Genomic DNA, 22,471 nt, shown 5'->3' on the forward strand with positions numbered 1-22,471 from the left:
TGATTTATTGTTTAAAATCAACTCATACTGTATGTGCACATATACATTTAGTCAGATGCACTTGCACAGACAGTTGTAGAAAAAACCTTATGCAATTACAGTGTTTTCAAATATTTCCAGATTTTTCACACAGGTTGTAGAGTACATAACTACCTTGCTCCCCTCTTGTGAAGAGGCCCTCAGCCCAAATTGGAGCACTCATTCGAAATGAGCCTCACGTCTAAGCAGGACAGGCCTCTCGACTAAAGACGCACTATTAACCCATTTCACATAAGAAGTGTCCTTTCTAATTTTGAGTGATTCTTAGTGGAGGAGGTGAGCTCAAGAGCTTCTCTGTAGAGCCACTCAGGCAGAGATCAAAGCGCCAACTCCCAACTGGATTAATGGGCCGCTCTCAGGGTGATTACAGCACACACACTCAAGTATACAAGCAGCACCCTCCATGTGAAGTGGATTTCCTCATCTTGTTTTGAAGGGATTAGCCCCCCCACCCACCCACAGTTTGACAGCAAACAAAAATAGGCACAAGACCACATCCATGTTGTTCAGTTCAGATTGTCTCAACCTTGAGACACTGGTTTGAGTCGGAAGGCAAATGAGGTAGGTATGAGGGGACAGTGAAATATGGAACATGTATCATCCCTAATGTGGTGATATATTATTCAGCAGTTTTTGGTAATGGCATGTATTCATAGTGTCAATGGCTCTGGGAAAGTGACAGGAGTTATCCTGCTAAATTATGGCTCTAATCATGATCCCTGCCATCGGTAAAGCTTCACTCTAATATCACTAATGGCTAGTATGGTAATTGTAGCACATTAAATGTCTAAGGACCCACATGATGTCTTTCAGAAAATTTATGACAATGTTTTGGTTTACAGCTTTTAACACGTTCTTGTCCAACTTTAGTCATTTCCATAATTGTGTTTGACACTCTCTGACTTAATGTGATGCATTAGAGAACGGCACAAACAGATACTGTGTCTATTAAAAAGCTTAACTGCTTGTTTCTAGATGTGCCAGCACCACTGTAAGCTCAGTATTCACACATAAAAGCTGAATCAAGTGAATAATTTATGATTCTTATCGCTCTCTCTGAAAGCATAACACACTCTGAGTATGATCTGAAAAAGGAAAAAAAAAGTCAAGCAGTAAATTGTGAGCCAGGCCTAAATTGTGCATTAGTGAAATTTGAATGTGGAGTTGCATAACCTGGTAGCGTCTCTGCAGTAGCAGCTCATCCACTGGTGTTCCCCAGCACAGGACAAGGCCAGCCAAGTTGTCTTATGCATGACAGCTTCAATCTGCTGTGGGATGGCTGAATAATTCAAAGTTCTTACGCAGGACCATCTGGCAGCCAAAAGCAGGCGCGCAAGACACCAGCCTTCCTCAAATAGCTTTTGTAAAGTGAGTGTGGGATGAAGCAGCAGGACCCCTGAACAGGCAGATTGAGCTGCTTACCAGCAAACTGAAATGTGCTGTGTCAGACTGATGGCTTATTTAGGAGGATATAGGCAATCAGAGAGGGAGCTAAAATATTGTGGATATGACATAAAGTCCATTTCACTCCACACTCAGGCTATATATCAGCTGGGATGCCAAATTTCACACACACACACACACACACACACACACACACACACACACACACACACACACACACACACACACACACACACAGGCAAACATCTGTTTGGTCAGGAGTTTGCAGACTTATTGTAACAAAAATGTCATATTAAGTCTTTGACTGTTAACATGATGTTCATGTACCGCCCAGTACGGAAAGGCTCTATAGCAGGTGATCAAAACCACCCAGTAGATGGGTGCAATCATTGGCACCCATCTACCAAACATCAGTGATATCGGTGAAGTCAAATGTTTGCACAGAGCCCAAAGGATACTTAAAGACAACATCCACCCCAGCCACAGTCTGTTCACCCTGTTGCCATCTGACAAAAGATGGAGGCCATACCAGCAGACTACAGAGCAGCTTCTTTCCTCAGGCTGTGAGACTCCTGAACTCCTCCTCCACACTCCAACTTTTTCTGATGTTGTTATTATTTCTTAATTGGACTGTATAGTTTTGGTGTGTATTTAGCGTAGGGAATTATGAAAACAAATGTCATTTTATAGTCTTGTAATGTAATGTATTGGTAATGACCAATAAATGTTGAATCTCAAAACAGTTCAGTCTTTCTTTATAGGTTAATTCTTAATTATTTTTTCCATCAAAGAGTATGGATATGGATATTAAATGGCAACAAAAAACATAAAAAAAATTAACATAAAAATAAGGGGAACCTGGTGAACACAGTAGAAAAGTTAGCATTTAACAAGAGCCAGACATATTTCTCAGGACTTGGTGAGGACCAAAACAGAGCTACACTGTAGTAAAAAAACAAATCGTAAAGAAGCGGTAATATTCCGGCAGCTAGGGTGCGAAAAAAAATTCAGTAAAATATATATACCACCCATAAAACATTTGCTTTACATTTTTAGAAATGTCAAAATACTGTTGTAAAACTGGTAATCGGGTTATAATTACAACAATATACTGTTAATTTAAGATCATATCCTGTGTAATATGAGTTTTTACATGTAAGATTACATAAAAATCTTGTATATTTAATACATATGTAATGTTAAAAACTTATTTAATTAACTTAACTTATAAACTTTAAAAAATGTCATAATACTGCTGTAATACAGATTACCACATTTATATTTACAATATTCTGCTGTTAATTTGAGACCATGTGTATAGTGTGTGGGGTTTGTGTGTAATTTTACTTAAAATCTTGCAAATTTAACAGATATGTAATCTCAAAAAGGATATACTGACCTATAACATTGAATATACCTAGTTTTATATACTTTCATACCAGGTAATTAATTTTAAAAAATCTACTGTTAATGTAAGACCTCACACACACACACACCATTTGAAAATGTCACTTATTTAAATCTAGAGAAAATATTTGGCCTCCGATCCGACGTTGTGGTTTTTTGACAAATTATACAATGATGAGATTTAGCTTACAATAACAGCTCTTAAACAATCAGGACACACTTACTTCACGTTCTCAACATTTACTCAATTCTGTTGACCAACAGACCAGAACAGAAAAACGTTGCGCCACGTTACTTTGCGCCAAATCGCTTTTAAGCAGTCATACAAACAAAACAAAAGAAACAAAAAAACATCTAGAAATTAAACCAAGGGTACCCTAAACCACACCGAACATGGCAAGGCCACCTGGTGCTGCAGACCTCCAACGATTGGCAGCTTGTGAAGAGATAAATTGTGTTTCAAACCAGGTACAGTTTACAGCAGGTGCCACTACGGTTCACAGTGAAATAGAAACAGATGCCCATCTTGAAAAACAAAAAACACCGCAGGTGTCAGTGGAGAATAAACTATTTGAATATACTATTCATTTCTGTCTGGCAAGCTGCTAGCTCACTGCGATCACTATGACCACAGGATCTGTAACCTGAGCTAGTGTCCATACATCCATAATACTACCAGTGAGAAGTGAAGTTCAAATATACCTAAAAAACTCAAATCACAGGTAACTGTAGCCAATTATTTTACTGCTGAAAAAGCTTTATTTAGAGTAACTCACGGTTCTCATGTCACTGTGAATCCTAACTGCAGCAACAATGGAAGCAAGCATTTATTAACTGCTCCTTGATTGACACATAATTTATCTGACCATAAGTGGTCAGTTTTTTGAGTTGTCTGCAGCACCAGGTTGACTTTTTAGTTATACTGCTTGATTTTTGATTTAGTTTTTTCAAGATGGGCAACTGTTTCTATTTCACTGTCAAAAATCATGCAATAAAACTAAAAAGTCCAATTAGTTCTGCAGACAACTCAAAAAACTGAATTATGTGTCAATCCAGGAGCAGTTATATCTCTGTCCACAGGATCTGTAGCCTGAGCTACTGTCCATACATTCATAACACTATCAGTCAATACCAGGAGCATTAACTTAACTTACTGAAGTAACTTTAGGTTCTAACTTTGTCCTGTAGTGTGAACCTACTATATACTTAAAGTAAAATGTGAAAATAGTATATAGTATGTGTATATAGTATGCATCTGGGTCACAGTGGTACTATCTGACAACATTTAACACACACTCAAACTCAAGAATACAGTGGGCAAGAGTACTGTTTAGGATAAGTCTATGTGAGACTGACATGAATTACTGTGCATCTGAAAGGAGGGAAATTGGACTCCAATGTTTTCTCTTCTGATAACTGTTCTTTTTACTCCCTCCATTTGTAGTCTGCAATTTTTGTTATTAGGGAAAGAACCTTTGGACTGACCGCCAGCTGCTTTCTGGAAGCATTCTTCTCCACTTTCGATCCCTTGTCTGGATTTATCTTGTAGAGGCATCTGTCGAATGAAATACAACAAACAACTTTATTAATAAAACGTGTACTCTACTTTAATATACTCTTTTCATTTATTAGCAATAAAAGTAGCAGAATAGTGGGAACTTGAATTTGAGAATGAGCAGGTTTGGGGCGGGAATGGGTTTTTAAAACTGGACCTGTGCAGGACTCCAACTCGAGCACCTGGAGGAAGCCTTTATGAACACAGCAAGAACATGTAACTTCCATGTAAAGCCCCAGTCTTTCAGTCATATTAAAATGTAGGTGGACAACATTAGAAATACCCTTGAATATAATGCAATCCAATTAAACACCAATACAAACTGCAGCCTTCAAATTTGCATACAACAGCTCTCTGACATAGTCTGATAGGTAGGTAGGGTTTATTGCAAGGCTGTTGTATTGGATTACATTAGATTATAGATGGGTTATTATTTTTCTGGTCATTCTATATCTGTTTTGATGTGTAAAATTGACTAATGCTTTCTTACCTTTGCAAGAACTCCAATGTTGCTCCTTGGGCTGCTGGGTAAGAGATGTTCAGGCAGTAGTAGGAGGCAAACAGCAACACAACAGCATCACTGAAGCCAGTGATGTGGCTGTTCACAATGGTCTAGTCCATAGATAACATGAAGTGCTCTGCTGCCAAAGGAGAACTTCCTGTTGTACATATACACAAGAGAGGGGGAGGGGAGTCCAAAGACCATAAACTACAGCAATTATTAAATATCATTTTACTTTACAAACTGAAACTGAACTGTATATTAAAAAAAAACTCATCGTCCATCACCCAACTGGTTATGTAAGCATTATAGTCCAATTAACCCTTCTAAGGAGTAGTTTGGATTTTCTGACATATGGTGGTATGAGATATTGTTAGTAATATCGATGTACAAACGAAGGGAGACAGTAGCTAGTCAGACAGACAGAAATGAGCAGCATATTAATCACATTGATCAAATTAACATTATAATTCTCTTACCAGCTTACATTTATTCAAACACATTTGCAATTAATAAATAGTCTGAATTCCATAATATTAAACTGAGAAAAGCTACAACCACCAATGACATCAAACCAGAAGTTCAACCAATCAATCAGACAACAGTCCAGCCCAGAAGTTCACTTTTTTAACTGGCCATACTGTGAAGAGGTGTTATTGTTCACCACAGAGCAGCAGCAAATGACCCTAGGCAAATTTAACCCACAACACTCTACTCAAAAGACAATTTTAATCAAATACCATTTCCAATGTTTGATTCTACCCTGACCTCTCTTTGCCATGAACTATTTTAATTGTTGAATAGCTTTATGATTCAGAGAGACTGAGAGTAAATTCAAGCATTGGTAATACACTAAAAAGATACTGCATTTTGTTTTACATAATTAAAACTGTTTTATGAGTTCTGTGTTGTGTTTTTAAATATTTGCCGCTGTCTGACAAGCTGCTGGCTCACTAAGATATCTGTATGACTGTAGCCTGAGCTAATGTCCATACATTCATTTTGCCACCAGTCAATAACCCATGCCATCATGTCAGTGCATAAGAACTACTCCTTTAAAGGCCAATAGTATACTATAATAATAGTATAATAACAGTAAAAAATACAGTCCAAATATTTATACAAATGTACCACACACAACAATGCATGGCGTACTTGGAAGTTCAGCACAGTCCACTTCAGAGGGCAGGGTTGTTTGATCCACAGTATGGAACATCAGGTCCTGTTCCTCGTTGAAAAAAATTGGTAGTAGTTGAAGAAACCTGGCAGCGTTGACATCTACAACATTCTTGCTTGATGTTTCGATTTCTCTGAAGATGGTCTCCATCTTCCCTGTCTTGTCATTAGCCTTGAGGTATGAAATTTGCTATGGCTGACTATGGCTGACTTTTGTTAGCTTTAGACAGCTAACTGGCGCTGTCTAAAGCTAACAAAAGTTCACAAATAGTTAGCTAACTAACTACATTAGGAATAACTGGCCCCTGGCGGTAACTAGCTACATATTGATCTCGGAGACTAAATTTAGATTGTATTTATTTTCAAATTGTGAAAATGTAAATAATCTCTGCTTTGTCTATTCAGTGTTTACTGTTTAAGTAAACTGCTCTATACTTTTATGATAAATATTGATTTAATAAGGCAAAGTGGAATTTACCTTACTTATCATTCACTGTGACACAGAGCAGTCAGGTGAGTAAAAGTAACAAGTTAATGCAGGTTTAAGTTTTAATGGTCTACAGTATGTGTGTTTGGGAAATCTTTAAAGGCTTACAGTTTAATATAATCATTATAACATCATATGTGCTTTTTTTCCGTCTTTTTTTTTTCCACAGCTCTACAGTGAATTCCATCCGATCACCAATCAAAATTTGCCAATGTCCTCCTTTGTTTCACCTGGCAAAAATACAACCCAGCCACTAAATATCTACAAAGAGAAGGAGGCTGGAAGTTTTGATGGCAGTTGAGGAACAGGTAAGGATGCTTTAATGCATCACATTGGTGTTTTATTTTCTCTCCATTTGTGACAAAAGTCAAAAACTACATCAGATTACAGAGGTACTGGAATATCACTAATCACTTGTAGTTTTTAGGTGTGGTAAGTCCCATCGAGTTGAAAGCGTTAATGCTATCCACTCTTGAAAAGGCAGTGTTTCTTGAGGATTTCTCATGTCTTCAGTGTCTATTTATTAATGGCAGTTATATTGTAGATCAAGTGCTCTCAGCCTTTTTGGATCTAGGGACCGGTAAGCAAGTGAAGAACATTTCACTTGCATGATGTAGTGGTGGTGAGGTGGAGTGGGAGTGGATACGTGATGTCTGTTCTTGTCAGATAACATCTTTGCAGCCAGTATAGACCGGTACCCAGTTGTTGAGGATCATGGTTGTGGATGGTAGACTGCACTCAACTGGTCACAGTCCAATCTGCACTGCACATTTGAAGAGTTTATGTCACTGTTATATACAATACCGCTCAAAAGTTTGGGGTCGGCTGCCACAAAAGCTTGATTCTGTCCAATCAGATGGCTGAGAGGATTACTCTGTCAAGAGGGCCTGGACTAACTTATCTCCAGCATTTGGTCACCATACCATTATTTAGGGAAACCTACTGACCACAGGATTGACTTTGGTTGACGTCACAATTTGTACCTTTTTGGAAGCAAAAGTGTGTGCGTGTGTGTGTGAGTGTGTGTGTGTGTGTGTGTGTGATTTTTTTCATCATTAGCTTCTAATAGCTTGATGTTTTGTACAATTACACTAACACACTGAATATGTATTACCTTCTCAGGATGATTTGGAGGCATGCCAGGAAGGTCCAGCAGCTTTGGTAGCAGTGGTCATTGAGAAGCAAGTAACTGCAGGAATGCCCTTTGAAACTCACCACTTGTCAATCATACTCACCCATCAAGTTTTAATGTCTCACAGATCTTGAACAGATGTACTGCTGATTTTGTTTAGCCTTATTTATGCTCACCATTTGAGCTACCCTAAGAAGCTAAGTGGTTTCTTTGAGTTCATCCAAATCTTTGAGGTTTTGTTGTGCAAAGTATTATTAGACAGGCTACCTGATAATGAACAGTAAACTTATGTAAAATAATAGAAAGCGTATTTTTTTAAATTTGTATGATGATTTAATTTAACAACTTTTAATCAGTTATGTACAGTATAAATCTGTATTTTAAGTGTTGCATAACTTTCTAAAAAAAGTATCTGTAAAATGACGTTAAATATTTGTATTTTCATATAACTAACACTTCTTTCACTAATTCTATCAAAGTTTAGAAATGTTTTTACAGTATTAAACTTGAATTTAACAGTTTCATCTATTAAATAAAAAATAAATATTTATAAAAATATGATAAGTTTGCCAATGTATTTTAACAGTTTTTTTTATGTGGAATTTTTATTTTCTGTTATTTTACATTATACATGTAAAATCACACGTGTATTTTTTTTTAACTTTACCAACATTTCAGTGTATTTTTAATTAAATACAGGGAAATTCTGTTAAATTACCGTTTTTTACAGTGTACAAGGAGAGAGTACTGGGTTTACTGAATGTTTGAACTGACAACTGTTGGCCATCATATTATATGTTGATGTTGTTTTTACAGGTCGATGTGCTGCCCTCATGTGGTCCAAAAAAGTATACAGCTTTAACAGCAACTGTTTATGCTGCTCTCCAGTTGTTTAATTTGTCAGATTGCAGTTGTTTAGACTTGCACTCCTGGGTGTGTCAGTTCCCTGTGACACTGTTCACTGTAGGGCATGGTTACAGTTGCAAAAGAGCAAAGTGAAACACAGCTTTGACATCTGAGAACTGGATACAGTGTATCCAGAAGCTGAGCCCTGTTTATTCCTATGAGAGCTGTTTATTTGTGCATGAAGCCATAAAAGTGTGACTTTCTGCTTATTAAATAAACCTGATCGTCCACACTGTGCGGCCCATAGACCATGTGCACTAGGTGCTACCGCCAGCCAAGCTGGCTAACTACTGGTTTAGCCCTCTGCTATGTGTGATTAAATTGTGCAGCTCTTCTAGACTTTCCAAATGTATGGAAGGGGCATTTTGTAGGGGTTTCGGTACTCTGAAAAATTTGTTCACAACATAAACTAATGGGGAAAAGTCTTCTCGGGTTCCTGAGAGAGTGGGAATCTCCTGCGCAAACCTGGGAGAGCTGACGAAGCCGAGCAGACTGGGCTTTTCGGGAGGGGGGCCTGAAAGAGACAGGAACTAAAATGAAGCAGGGTGAAAAGAGGTGCGGCAGCAATGGACATTATGAGAAAAATAATGTGTGTTTTGAAAATTAAAGCATCTACACATTTTCTAGTAGACACACAAAATGCACCCGAAAATGAGCATAATATGGCACCCTCAAATGTGTTTTTATGAATTCCAAACACAAGCTACAAAAGCAGCTTGTTATCCTCAAATATTTCTTTTCACAATTTAAAATCCAAAATGTTTATTTTTGACAAGCTTTCCTCTAATCATTGCCTTTTTATTCACTTCTGAATCACTGGATCATTTTAGCTCATCATGCTTTTAAAAATATTTCACAACAATACTAGAGTACAATTTTGACTTGTCTTACTTCTTTAATATAGCTAAGACCAGTCCCATGTCATACCAGCAAAGAAAGCCTGTCATTTCCTGCTGAATTATTCTTTTCAAGTTCATGTGTGAGTCCTCTTTAAACCAGGCTTTAAACTAAGACTCTCAGTTTGGAATTGACTTTAAGGAGTTCACCCAGAAATGAAAATTCAATCATCATCTCACCACCATGCAGATGGAAAGTCAGGTGAAGTTTCTGGAAACACCAAATTTTTCATTCGCATGCATATTTAAATTTTTGGGTGAACTAATACTTAAAGATGAAATTAATCAGCCCAAAGTGGTTGTATTTATGGGCTATCGATAATTAACTTGACTTGTCTTGAATGGAGGTATGCAGTCTGTTCCGTATGCAGCTCAACTCACTTTAAAATATGTCCCCATATATCGCAGGAAATCTGGAGACTGCTCTGTTATCCCTGACTCCTGAAACTTTTGAGCGCTCTCACGCAGAGCGCATCTTTGCGCATCCGCCCTTCCTCCCCCTCCTCCCCCTCCTCCTTCAGGAACACGCCCCAGCTCTCCCCGTGCTCCCTTCTCCTCCAGTCAGCAGTACAACAACGAGCTCCACGAGAGCCCACCGCCACACTGATCCGCGGGGTGCTGGACGGGGGCGGTCCGGTATAGGTGGACTTGAGAAAGGCTTCCTGAGAGAAAATGTAACGATGTCGTCGCGACAGGACGCCTATTGACTGATTCTTTCTGCATGTTCTTTGCGCACCTGGCTACCCAGGCGCGCACGCGGAGCGGATCATCCGAATCGGAGCCCTCTCCACCTCCACACCTGCCGCTACTAGTCCTGTTCATCCTGATCCCACACGGCTCCGAGGGAGAGGTGAAGCGGCTTTCTGACCTCGGCTGCATCCCGCCTCCTCCTGGAAAGGTAGCGCCGTGTCCCGAGGAGGATGCCGAACAGGTAAACAGAACACCCGCCAGCTCCCTATCACTTTTGCTTAGCCCAAGCCTCTGGGAAATTGTCTCTGCATGCAGAGGTCAGATGATTAGACATAAAGATAATCATATTCACATTCTGTCCCGGTTGTATAGTGACCTCACGGCACTTTATGGTCTGCTCTTTCACTGGAGAATATTCCTGCAGAGACTCGAAATTCTGCTGTGGTATCTCTTAGGCTTATCGTGGTGAATGTATAAAACTCTTACTCTTTCACATGAATGATCAAGTTGCAGCTACAATGAAACAAACTTGAGTTTCTACTTGCAGGATTGCTCGGGTGCATTGTATGTATTTTTCAATGACACAAGAATGTGCATTCCCAGAGCAGAGCGAACTGATAGACTGTTGACCTTGTCTCTTTACAATCAGTTTAATTTTGATTTCAGTCTTTTCCTGCTTGAACACTTTTCTGTGGCACAGTTCCTCTCAGATGGAGGACAGAATTAGCTCAGTCCACATATTCAGAGCCTCAGCATTCAACATTTCTGACTTTTTCCTTGCGTTTGTGTCAGTGCACCATCAGTCTTTTCTCAGGAGATTTATTATTGTCTTAGGCGACAGGTGCTATTTTCAGTGCCGCTGCATGTCATCATTACTCTGCATTAGCTCTCTAATAGGGCTTTTGTTATTAGTTAAGTGCCTGAAGCTCTGTGCAGCCTGTGAGAATGAGGTAGAAAAGACAGAGTACAGAAGTGCAGAGTAATGAGCAAAATTAGGTGTGTTGCATTTAACAGTGCTGTGGTTTGATACTAACAGCATGAGACTTATACTTATGTAAGCTCCACAAGATACGTTGGTTATCTCAGTTCTGCACCACATGTCCGCTTTGAACATGCCCTGTCTGCACCGCTGGACTCTACACTGCCAACAGCTGTGAGAGGGCTGTGAAGAAAAGGGGTCAACAACGAATAAAGGCTTAAGTAACAGCAGTTTTTGTGGTCACATGGAATCTTTTTCCTCACAGAAGTAGCAGATCAGAAAATTCCACGTTAATTAATTTATTTTTGTCAAGTCAATTTTATTCATATAGCCATCACAAATCACTTTGCCTCAGTAAGCTTTACGATCTGTACAGCACATGTTATCCTCTGTCCTTAGACCGTCGATTTGAGCAAGGAAAAACTCCTCAAATATAATCTTTTTAACAGGGAAAAACTGGAAGAAACCCCAGGAAGAGCCACAGAGGAGGGATCCTGTTACCAGGACAGATGTAGACTTTGTATACTTTTTTCAAACTGAAAAGAACCATTTAATCTGTCGAATTGTTAGGAAATTATGGCTCTGAAAAAATGTTACAGTTTGAAATCCTTTTATTTACAGACTGTTAACTATGTAGTCATTTGAAGAAATTGCTCAGAAATAAATCTATAACTATTTGAAATATAATGACAGGTTGTGGTAGTAGAATTACTAATTACTGTAGTACTGGGTAATTACAGAGTAAAATAAATGCAGAATAAAGAGTTTGGTCAGTAATTATGATAGGGATGAAGCTGACATAACACTTTGGTTGTTACTGAGTATTTAGCATTTGTATCCATTATTGTAGTGTTAAGAAAGTGTCATATTTTAACCATCACCAAAGCTAACTAGGGATGCACTGATATGGACATTCTGGCTAATAGTGTAGTGTAAAACAACAATTTTGTCAATAACGGATACCATTTTTAAAATGTTGTTGTGATTTATTCTCCCTTTATAAAGGAATGACTGAACTGTTTTTAAAGCCATTCAGCCCTTCATGACACTCAGCCCAACAAAAATATTTTGTTTTTGTGACAAATATAAATGTCATTAAAATGTAAATTTAAAATAAACATAATAAAATAAAAAAGAGACCATCAAGTTGCTGTGATGCCCTCATACTTGCCTCCAGAATATCCTCAAACAGGCAGGGTGGACTGTGCCCTGTCCCTTTATGCTTTGTGAGTGATTAGCTCTCTCTCTAGTGTGCGTTTCATCTCAGTCTCATCTCCAGCTCTGGCAGCAGGCCTGTCCCATCAGTTACGCATAAAGTGCTGCTGGTCTGCGTTGTTTTACATCCTCATCAAAGGAGCGGTCCCTATATCTGGGATTCAATGAGTTCAACAGGGCGGATGCAAATGCCATCTTATTTGCTGATAGGCCAATGTCAGTCAATGAGGCACATATTGGTCAAAACCGATGTTACACATGCCTGTAAAGTGTGGTGTGCATTGTTTCATTGAAACATATGAGTAGTTTAAACATAAATAAGAGCATGGTTATACCAACTTCAGCTGTAATTACTTTCTCATGGCCTGTAAAATGTAGCCTGTCTGGCAACCCATTTGGATGAAATATGTAAATATTTTCCAAAAACTAAACTGGACTAAACTGGAAGTTTAACTAACTGGAGAGGAGTTTGCAGGCTAAATGAAGACAAGCTGGTACTAAAAACTGTCACCGTGGTTACCTTTCCACTGCCTGTAAACTTTGATGGGAACATACAGGTCACTGCCATTTGATAGAGAACAACACAGTGACCTTTACATTAGATATACAGTATTACCTCGTCGTGGAAAAAGGTCTGCTGCATTTATTTTGTGCATGAAGAATGATGACATACTGACCCTTAAAATATGAGACCACACAGCTTGGTATATCATGGAAAGGTAACGCACACCAAGGGCTTTAATAAGGTGCTGATCACTGACTAGCCTAGAAAGTGAGAAATATGCAATTTTCAGAAAACTGCATATGGAGCCAGACTGAGCAACACTTTTTTCCCCTTTTTTTTAATACTTACTTTACTTTCTACCACACAGCTTGGTAAAAGCCTGTCTTTAAAATGAGATAAGACACAAATGCTAAACCTCAGTAACTACCAAAGTAAATCAAAGGGTCACCTTACCTTTTATTTCTATCAATGTGTGAAGACGTTTATTGAGGAGGCTGCATCCTCACAGACCAGTGCATCAACGCTCACTGTGCATGTTAATGCCCATCTACTGTGGTTCAATTTTCAGGGTGGACAACAGTAAATGCAACAAACAAACATGCTTATGGCATTCTCTTTTGATGAGGGAGCCACTTAATAGGAGTAAATATAATAGACCATATGGGGAGTAATGGTGCAGAAAAAACAGCATATTTATTAACTTTAAATAGTCCAAAAAACAACTGAAATATCCATGGAAGAAGGGACACAATGTGAGCAGGACTTGATCCACTACTGGCATCTGACAGGATGATGTATTTATGATAGTTAATAGTAACATAAATGTTACATCTGTCCGTGTGTTTGTGTGTTCTTGATATAGATAATAATGATTACATAAGAAGATGATTACAGCAGCAATTATTATTGAGTTTGAGACTAGTGGTGTAACCCAAAGCAAACTAAGTTTATCTGTGTCACCTTATATCCTAAAAATATTAGTATTTGTATCGGGATTCAGATTAGTGTTGTCAAAATATCAATTTATCAATACATATTGATTGTGAAAATGTGAAACTGTTTCAGTACTCATTTTCTGCAGTATTGATACAGCAGTATCAGCTGCACTTTCTCAGTCTCTCTTCTCTCGGACAGCGAGTTGACAGAAACATATATTATTTTTAATTGAATAGAAAAAAACTCAACTATTCATTTTCTCTGACCTAGAAGTAGTCAGATTTGAATATACTAAACCTACAGATGCATGGGTCAGTCTGATTATAGACTTCCTCTAGGTTGCTAAAACAGCTCAGTCATCAGAATCAAATGTCAGTGGTTAACATTACTGCAAACCACTTTTTATGACTATGTTCAACATTTTTAAGTGTGGCACAACTGGATATTTTTAGCGAGACGTCTCCAGCCGTGTTTGTGACAAAAAAAAACTAAGAAAACAGAGCCAAACCATGATCTTTTCCTACACCTTTAGTAAGGGCTGGACAAACCTTTTTCTTTGGAGGGTGAAACGGAACTTAATGGTGCACCTTTTTTGGTATTGTACTGCTAAGATGCAAAATTGTTCTAGATTCCCGTGTTTACCTTATTGTCTGACTTCCTGCAAAGTGTCACTCCATGATCAGATTATGCAAAATAGTTAATAAATAGGGATCTGACATATTAAAAAGAGCATAATTACCTATTTATTTATTTTAAGAGAAACACCTGGTGGGAAACACCTGGTGGGTGTTTAAATTGAAAATTGACCTTAAAGAAACGCAAAATTTCAGGACACATTTAAAAACTTTGAGTTGTTTGTTCCGAGCTTTTCCTTTTTTGCTAAAATAAACAACAAAGAACATTTATGTGGGTCAATTTGTTGCCAAAAGGAAGATATGTTCTGCCTGACCTGACTGCTGGGAGATCCACAAATAAAACTTAAAAATGACTGAAAAAAGTGGGAAGAACCTGTGAAGCAACCGGGACAAAAACGTGGAGCTAAACGGAATTAAGAAAATGCTGTGAAAATGAGTGCATTGCTGGAATGAATCATAACCTGGAGAAGATACTTGATTAAAAGATCAGAAGACTGTTTGTATCTTTGGACAAAAACTTTTGAGAGTAAATTTGAGAGCCTGCATGATTCACAAAAAAGAAAGTTAACAGCACTTTACCAGCCAACTTCTTATTTTCTATCTTAAAACAATCATCTTTACAAACAGTCTGCTTTAGGAAACAGGAAAATTTCGATCATTGCTACAGTATGTTTTGTTAATTGATGAAGTTGACGGTAAGCTGGAAACGACCACTATACAAGAAGAAATTATTTAATAACAAACCTTATTGGAATAAACAGCCAAAAGATTTATGGCAGTCTATGCACAAAGCTGAAAATACGTTCCTTAACTGTTCAAGTAATCATATGGAAAAGAAGACTCTCTTTGAGGCTTATAAGACCAGCCAGGGGGACAGGTGTTAAACTTGATAAAAATCCAAACACCAAATCCTGAAGATTTTAGTATGAAATTAATAAAGGTCCAAGATGAGTGTGTGAAGTACCAGTGGAGGTGTTGGGGACTGATGATGACCCTGTGACTGTGTTGTCTGACGTAGTTAATAGGTTGAAGAGAGAGGTCTGTTCTCTACTGACATCCCTGATTTTGAGTAAGGTATCATGAAGAAATATGTTTGAGAAAACCTGTAATAGAAAGCCAAATATTAAAAGGGGAATAATGTGTAAATGATGACCTAAATAAGGATCTAATTTATAGTGAAGTTCAAATGGCCATCAATAAAGTAAAACAATGGAAAGCAACTGGAATTGAAAGTATGACAATGAGATATTAGTTAGCCAAATAATTTCACATTTTGTTTGAATTATTTAAAACATGTTTTGAATCTGGTAAAATACCATATATGTGGTCTAAGTCTATTATAAACCCAATACTAAAAAAACACAATGAGGACCCAAGGATACCACTAAATTGTGGAGACATCAGCCTAATAAGCACAGTCTACAAAGTGCTCATATTGTATCTGGAGAAGGAAAGCCTCTTGGTTGAAGAGTAAAACGGGTCTCGTAAATCAGGAACATGTCTCGAGTATATCTTTGTACTGTTCAAACCAACGTACGCATGTTTTGTTGACTTTCAGAAAGCCTTTGATACGATCAATGGTGACCTTTTAGCCTACAGACTTCAATATGGGGTGAATGGAAGATTATCCATGGCTATACAGGCCCTCTACAATGATATCACAGCATATGTAAGAATAAATGAATATTACACACATTGTTTTTCAACATCATCATGGGTAGATTCATACAGATAGTTAGGTTTTTATTTTGATGAGCATATGAATTTGCGCTGGTGAGTGTGTTTCTGTCCTGGCTCTTGATAGCATTCGAAAAAAACTTTCACTCTTCTGGTTGCCGCTAGCCTGCAGAGGCATCTGATTTAATAGCTTCACAACCATTTTCTTGTATTTCTGATGATGACTGAAAACTTCGCCAGCCATATCAATTACACTTTTTTTTCATCTCAAGACCAGGGAATGGCTTGTTAGCTTTAGCAAGGATCCATTAAATTTGCAGTAATGCAGCTGTTGTGCTCCCTTGTGCCGATGTTCAGTAGGCGATATGAGGGGGGATGCCGTCCCCCTTGTTAGCAAAATTACCAAAAAGCATCCCCCTTGGTAACCTGCCATCACTCTCCATTACCTAGTAGCAGAAAGTGTGTTACAAATCACAAGCGGCCGCGATCGACGGCGCACAGTGGAGTCAAGCCGTGCACGGCTGCTTTGCGTTCCGGCTGCCTGGTCGATTTTTGACGGAAGCCGCAACAAGCTGCACAGAGCAGATCGCGCCGGCAGGAAGTCACAGGAACGGCATAGAGCATCCGGTCAATTTTCAAAATAAAACACCGTGTGCAGACTCCTGAGTGTATAAAAACGAAAAATGACCAGATCAACAAAATCTGAGCAAGTCAACAATATCGGGCAGGCCATAGGCTCCGCTTCTGAAACGTTCCCACTGGGTTCTCTTTATACATTCATGGTATGATGCCGTGCGGAGGGCGGAACAAAACCTGAAGCAAGCGCGACGTCATAGAGTAGCTTCCGGTGGATTCCCAGCACGTCTCTCATGTAGAGGAGGAGCACAACAAGTTTGCTTGTTCTAAAACTAAAATGTTACTTTTTGTAAGTGTTTTTAGTGTGCCTGTTCAGAACATGGTGGCTTATGTTATGTTGGTAATTGTCATTTTTGTGCTGGTTTATAGTTTAACCATTAGTAAGGTAGCTGTTACATTTCCTGACACCAGCTGTTTTATCCCCCGTTGAAGCGCACTCTGCTGGACAAACTATGTCATTACACCAATTTTAAATTAGCCCGAGGATGTTTTTTTGCATTACAGTTTTTAAATATAAGGTTTTCATATCAGTGCATATCGGACAACATATACACCGATACTGATATATCTGTGATAGGCTAATACCGGCCGATAAAATCGGCCTACCGATAAATCGGTAGGGCTCTACTATTTTGCACAATGTTCAATGTGTGTCTTGTAGTGTATTGTGAGAAACATGAGAAAACCCTGCCTGAATAAACTCAGTCCAATTTACAATTTAAAGGTGTATTTACTCATTACTTTAATACAGTTATAAAAAGACATTTGTAGGAGGGAGAGAAGGAAGACAACTGGATAAAATGGAATTGTAGAATTAGAAATGTCACAGTTATGGTTAAGGCATCAACAATGTCCTTTGGGAGGTGTACATAGGTGTGTCAGGGCAGGGTGGTGCTCCCATTGAGCCATCCCCCCTGTTAAAAATTAACAAATCACCTACTGCCGATGTTGATATTTTCATAGTAGAAATGAACTGCCTGTATGATGTTAGCATGCTTGTTATTTAGTGTTTATGCTGATCTGATTTTGTAGGGTAGCTGGCAGAAAACTGGCAGCTTACATAGTGTTGAACTGTCGCTTTAACTTTTCGGCTTTGCTGATAGCTACAGTCTGCATTCATATTAAGCTTGTCGGTTTAGCATTGGCATGGTCCAATAAAATAAAATGAAACTCATTAGTCCAGTCAGATTTGAACTGAACCTTGTGCGTCTTTGTGAAGGCCATGTTGTTCTTGATTTATTGATAATCTGTGACTTACTGATCATTCGCTCTGATGACAGGCGGCCGGCTAGCTGGTGAGAAGCATGTGTATTTGAGGCAGACTTAAGTCATGGACGTAGAGAGCGCCCAGCATACGCCGTGAGATGAGGTTAAAATAAAGCAAAGTCGCACACACTTTATTTCACGTTATGATAGTTGCATAGTTTCACCTGTTTGGTTCAGGAGGAGCTTTGGTAGGAATCATTTGTAAAAATAAATGTCTGAAGAATATGAGTTTTCCAACTACTCTGAACTTTTTCAAGCTTGTGTGTCTGGTGCTCGATTACTCTGCTGGGGTTCGAGGCCTTCGAAATATCCCTTTGTGTGAATGTAAGATACTTTTTGGATGAGCATAAATATGCACCAAAGTTAGCTGGAGTGGGGGACATGAGTTGGGAACCATGCAAGGCTCACTGAGAGATAGGGCTGCCACAAATGATTATTTTGATAGTCGACTAATCACCGACTATTTTTTCGATTAGTCGACTTATCGGATCATACGTAAATTGAATGTATAACATACAGTTTATTGCACCAGCATGCAGCTGCTCTTATATAACAATCATTAGCTTTCAGCTTGAAGTGTTACTTACTAAAAATGAAGACAATTAAGATGATAGTTCATTAAACCTTTAATAAAATATGCTTGTAGCAACAAACAATTGTAGCATAAAGTGGGGGGCTGGTGCTCACCATTAACAAATAATTACATTATAGTATCACGGAAAAGTCAATTTCCAGTAGTTCAACCCCAACCAAGTATTGAGTGCATATAGATGGACATAGTTTTCAGAAGGCCAACATTTCTATATTAACAATGCTTTAAAAAAAAAAGAAAAAAAAAAAAGTTCCTTTGTAATATTTACATTTTTGGGGATACTGAATTTTAGGTCTTCATTGAATGTTAGCCATAATTATTACTATTAAAATAAACTGAATAAAGACATGGGATGTTTCATTCTGTGTGTAATGGACATATATATATATATATATATATATATAATGTATTAGTTTCACTTTTTGAATTGACTTAGTGACATAGGCCTTAATAAACTCTCCCATGACATTCTAATGCACCTGTACATCAGAAACAATAGGAGTGATAGGTACAGTAGGATATGCAATAATTAACTACTGCATACATCTTGACAGCTCTACTTTACACTGTTGATTTGTATAATCCCAACAGACATGTCCAGTGATCTTCAGCTACATGTGTCTGTTTTGATGATACAAGTCAGCAGTCCTGAAATGTGTGTTTCTCTTCTATAAACCACATTCTACATCGCGGAGGCGGATGTGACATGCACGGGGGGAAAAACGGCGCCGCTTTGGGTTGTGAGCGCGCATGTCGCGCGTCTACATTGGAAGCTAATAGGAAGGCTATTATCAGTATAATCAGAGGCAAGCATGAATGAGTTCGCCTCAGTTTCACGTGATTGTTACTGTCAGCCTGTTAATTTTACTGACCCGAGCTGAGACGCACCCCCAAAACAAAAAGTCTTCGGATCTGAACGATTCACACAAGTCACCTAATTGGCCACGAAAAAAGCGAGTTGCGCTTTTCGCATCCCTGAATATAACAACAGTGCATTTTGTGCTCAGTGCTCACAACTGTATTCAACTTTCCTACACTCTGACTCTATATAATCCCAAACTGCACAAGGCTCTTGTTCCTAAGGCTAATGAATCAAATCGTCATGGCTAATGTTAACGTTTACAGCTATCAATATGAGTAAGTAGTAAGTTAGCTCTCTGTTTACGCTAATGTTAGCAGCTAACTAGCCAGTTAGCTTAACGAGACGACAGCCCCTCTTCATCGTCGTTGTCAGCCACAACGTGCTTCCTTTTCAGGAGCTCGTGCATCACACTTGTGCTGCCGTGAAAGGCAAGTTAAAATGCTCCCACACTTTTGAGCTCCGTTGCCGCTGGGTAGCCATGATACCAGAGAGCCCGTCTGGTATAACTTCAGGTGACACCACGGCTGGCCCAGATTACCACTACTGCGCATGTGTGTCAAGGACAGAAAGGCAGACGCGGCAGTGGAAGGTGCCGCAGCAGTTTTGAGAGAGAAAACAAAGTTTAAAAAAAAACAAACGACGCGTCGACTATTAAATTAGTTGTCAACTATCTTAATAGTCGACATAATCGTGACTAGTCGACTAATCGTGGCAGCCCTAGAGATATGTATGATCCAGTTGTAGAACAGGTTCCGTGATATGGACGAAAATAGGCTGACATGAAAGGTTTTCTCATGGGATAAACAATGACTGGACCTTGGTGTACGTATAAGGTAAAGTATTTCTTAATAATGAAAAGGTCAACATTTTTATGTTTGGTGAATCTGTGCTTACTCAGTGAAAAGAGCAATGGGCTGGTGTTATATAGACTAAACCAAAACTGCATACATATAGTGGTATTTTACACTCATGGTTTAAATTGGACAGTATGTCAATCTGGAAGAAGAAAGGCGGCTTTGTTCTATGTGCTGTTTGGCAGATACAGAAAACGAGTTTGAGCTGTGCAGAATTTTGTTTTATTTAGTAACATTAAAACAGATATTGCCTTTGTACATATGGATGATATGGAAGAAAAGAAAAAAGCTCTATCAACAAAAAATGTCACGTGTCAAATTTGGATGAGCCAGATATTGGCATGACACAGAAATAAAAAGACAACTAGCTAACTAAAAAAGTACAAAATTCACAGAGGGAAATTCAGAGGTTGTGTTCCCAGTGTAGTTGTACCTGGTTTTGTCATTTAGCTTTGAGGAACTGCACAATCCATATTTAGTCCCATTTCCTAACCCCTAAATTTCACCAGATCCGTGTTCGGTCTGTCTCCGCTCCGTCACAGCAGCGGAGCTGAAAGGTTTCACTCTAGTCTATGTTTACTTCCACTGGCTCCGCTGCCATGCGTATCTACTGCGTTGCAGCTCCAGCAGTCCGGATCCTTCCGTAGCAGATACGCAGGGCTTCTGTTTCTGCTGGATGCCAGAGCATGGCACATCAATTCAGCACAGAGCAGACAGGAAGTCACACACCGAAACAACAACATAGCATCCAGTTAATTTCCATAATAAAAGACTCCGTGTTGATGCCAACAACACTTGTTGTTGGGAACACTTGTTGTTGTGTTTATAACACAAACATAAAACTGTAGTCGCACATGATTTTGTAATTATCGCCGGAACGCTTCAGTCACACAACTCCAGCTGTCCAGCAGTGCTGTGCCGTGCTGCACTCAAAACAGAGTCATTGGGGGTTGACGAACGATGGTTTGACATTTCCTGTTTTATTTTGAAGTTCTGCCCTCATGTGTCATGTTTTGCTTTTCATTTCCTCTCTTTGTCCATGTTTCCTGCTTTTGTGACTGTCTGCCCCTCCCTGATGCATTTCACCTGTGTCCAAGTATCCCTACCGCCCATGTGCAGTGGTGGACAGTAACGAAGTAAATTTACTTGAGTACTGTACTTAAGTACAGTTTTTGAGTATCTGTACTTTACTTAAGTATTATTTTTTGGGGATACTTTTACTTTCACTCCACTACATTTGAAGGACAAATATTGTACTTTTTACTCCACTACATTTCTATTGATGCTCTCGTTACTCGCTACTTTTGAGCTTACGTCAGCTGATGATTTTTTTTTTTTTTTTGTGTGCAAAATTCAGAGAAAATAAACTGTTTCTGCTGATTTGCGTATGGTTTGTCTTAGTCGTATTTCCGTACCTGTACTACGTCATGCCATACGAAGAAATGGAGGAAGAAACTGGAGAAACACGGGGGAAACTCCCACCGAGCACCCGTGGCCTTATCTCAAACCCATGTTTGATTCGTTTCAGTTTAAATGTTTGTTGTGCTTATCGCGAACAAATTATATCACGGCCTACAAAAACTCATCTTCCAACCTGAAAAAGCACGTCGCGGTATGTAAAGTTGTTACTAACGTTAGCTAGCTTAATGTTGAACGTAATTGTATGTGTTTGTAGTATCATAGTTGCCATTTTTAAACGGTTTAAAAATATGGCAACTGTTGCAGTGCAGTTGAATGATTGAGTTGACTTTCTGTTCATGTTTTTTATACAATTCATATCAAAGAGTCCAAGGTAGGGGTTAGGTGTGTGTGTGTGTGTGTGTGAGAGAGAGAGAGAGAGAGAGAGTGCGTGTGTGTGTGTATGTGTGTGAGAGAGAGAGTGTGTGTGGGTGTGAGAGAGAGAGAGTGTGTGTGGGTGTGAGAGATAGAGAGAGTGTGTGTGTGTGTGTGTGTGTGTGTGAGAGAGAGAGAGAGAGTGTGTGTGGGTGTGAGAGAGAGAGAGTGAGTGTGAGAGAGAGAGAGAGAGAGTAGCATAGAGTGAGTATAGTATATATTTCACTTGTTGATGAATGCAGCTGAGTCTGTGTTCTGAGGCTTCTTGCCTTTATTTGCTTATTTTT

The 22,471-nt window shown here is 38.9% G+C and overlaps 1 protein-coding gene across 1 annotated transcript in view; it reads left to right on the top strand.

The window, feature by feature from the left end:
• Nucleotides 1-10,095: 10,095 nt before the first annotated feature.
• The window catches only part of LOC311271724 (heparan sulfate glucosamine 3-O-sulfotransferase 5), a 133,248-nt gene continuing 120,872 nt past the window's right edge, over nt 10,096-22,471 (top strand). The window contains exon 1 of the mRNA XM_084377516.1: nt 10,096-10,435. The gene's annotated coding sequence lies outside the window, so the exon portion shown is untranslated. The remainder of the gene's footprint in view (nt 10,436-22,471) is intronic.

The sequence above is a fragment of the Pagrus pagrus genome, assembly GCF_965226575.1.
Source record: "Pagrus pagrus genome assembly, chromosome: 16".
Classification (NCBI taxonomy): domain Eukaryota; kingdom Metazoa; phylum Chordata; class Actinopteri; order Spariformes; family Sparidae; genus Pagrus; species Pagrus pagrus.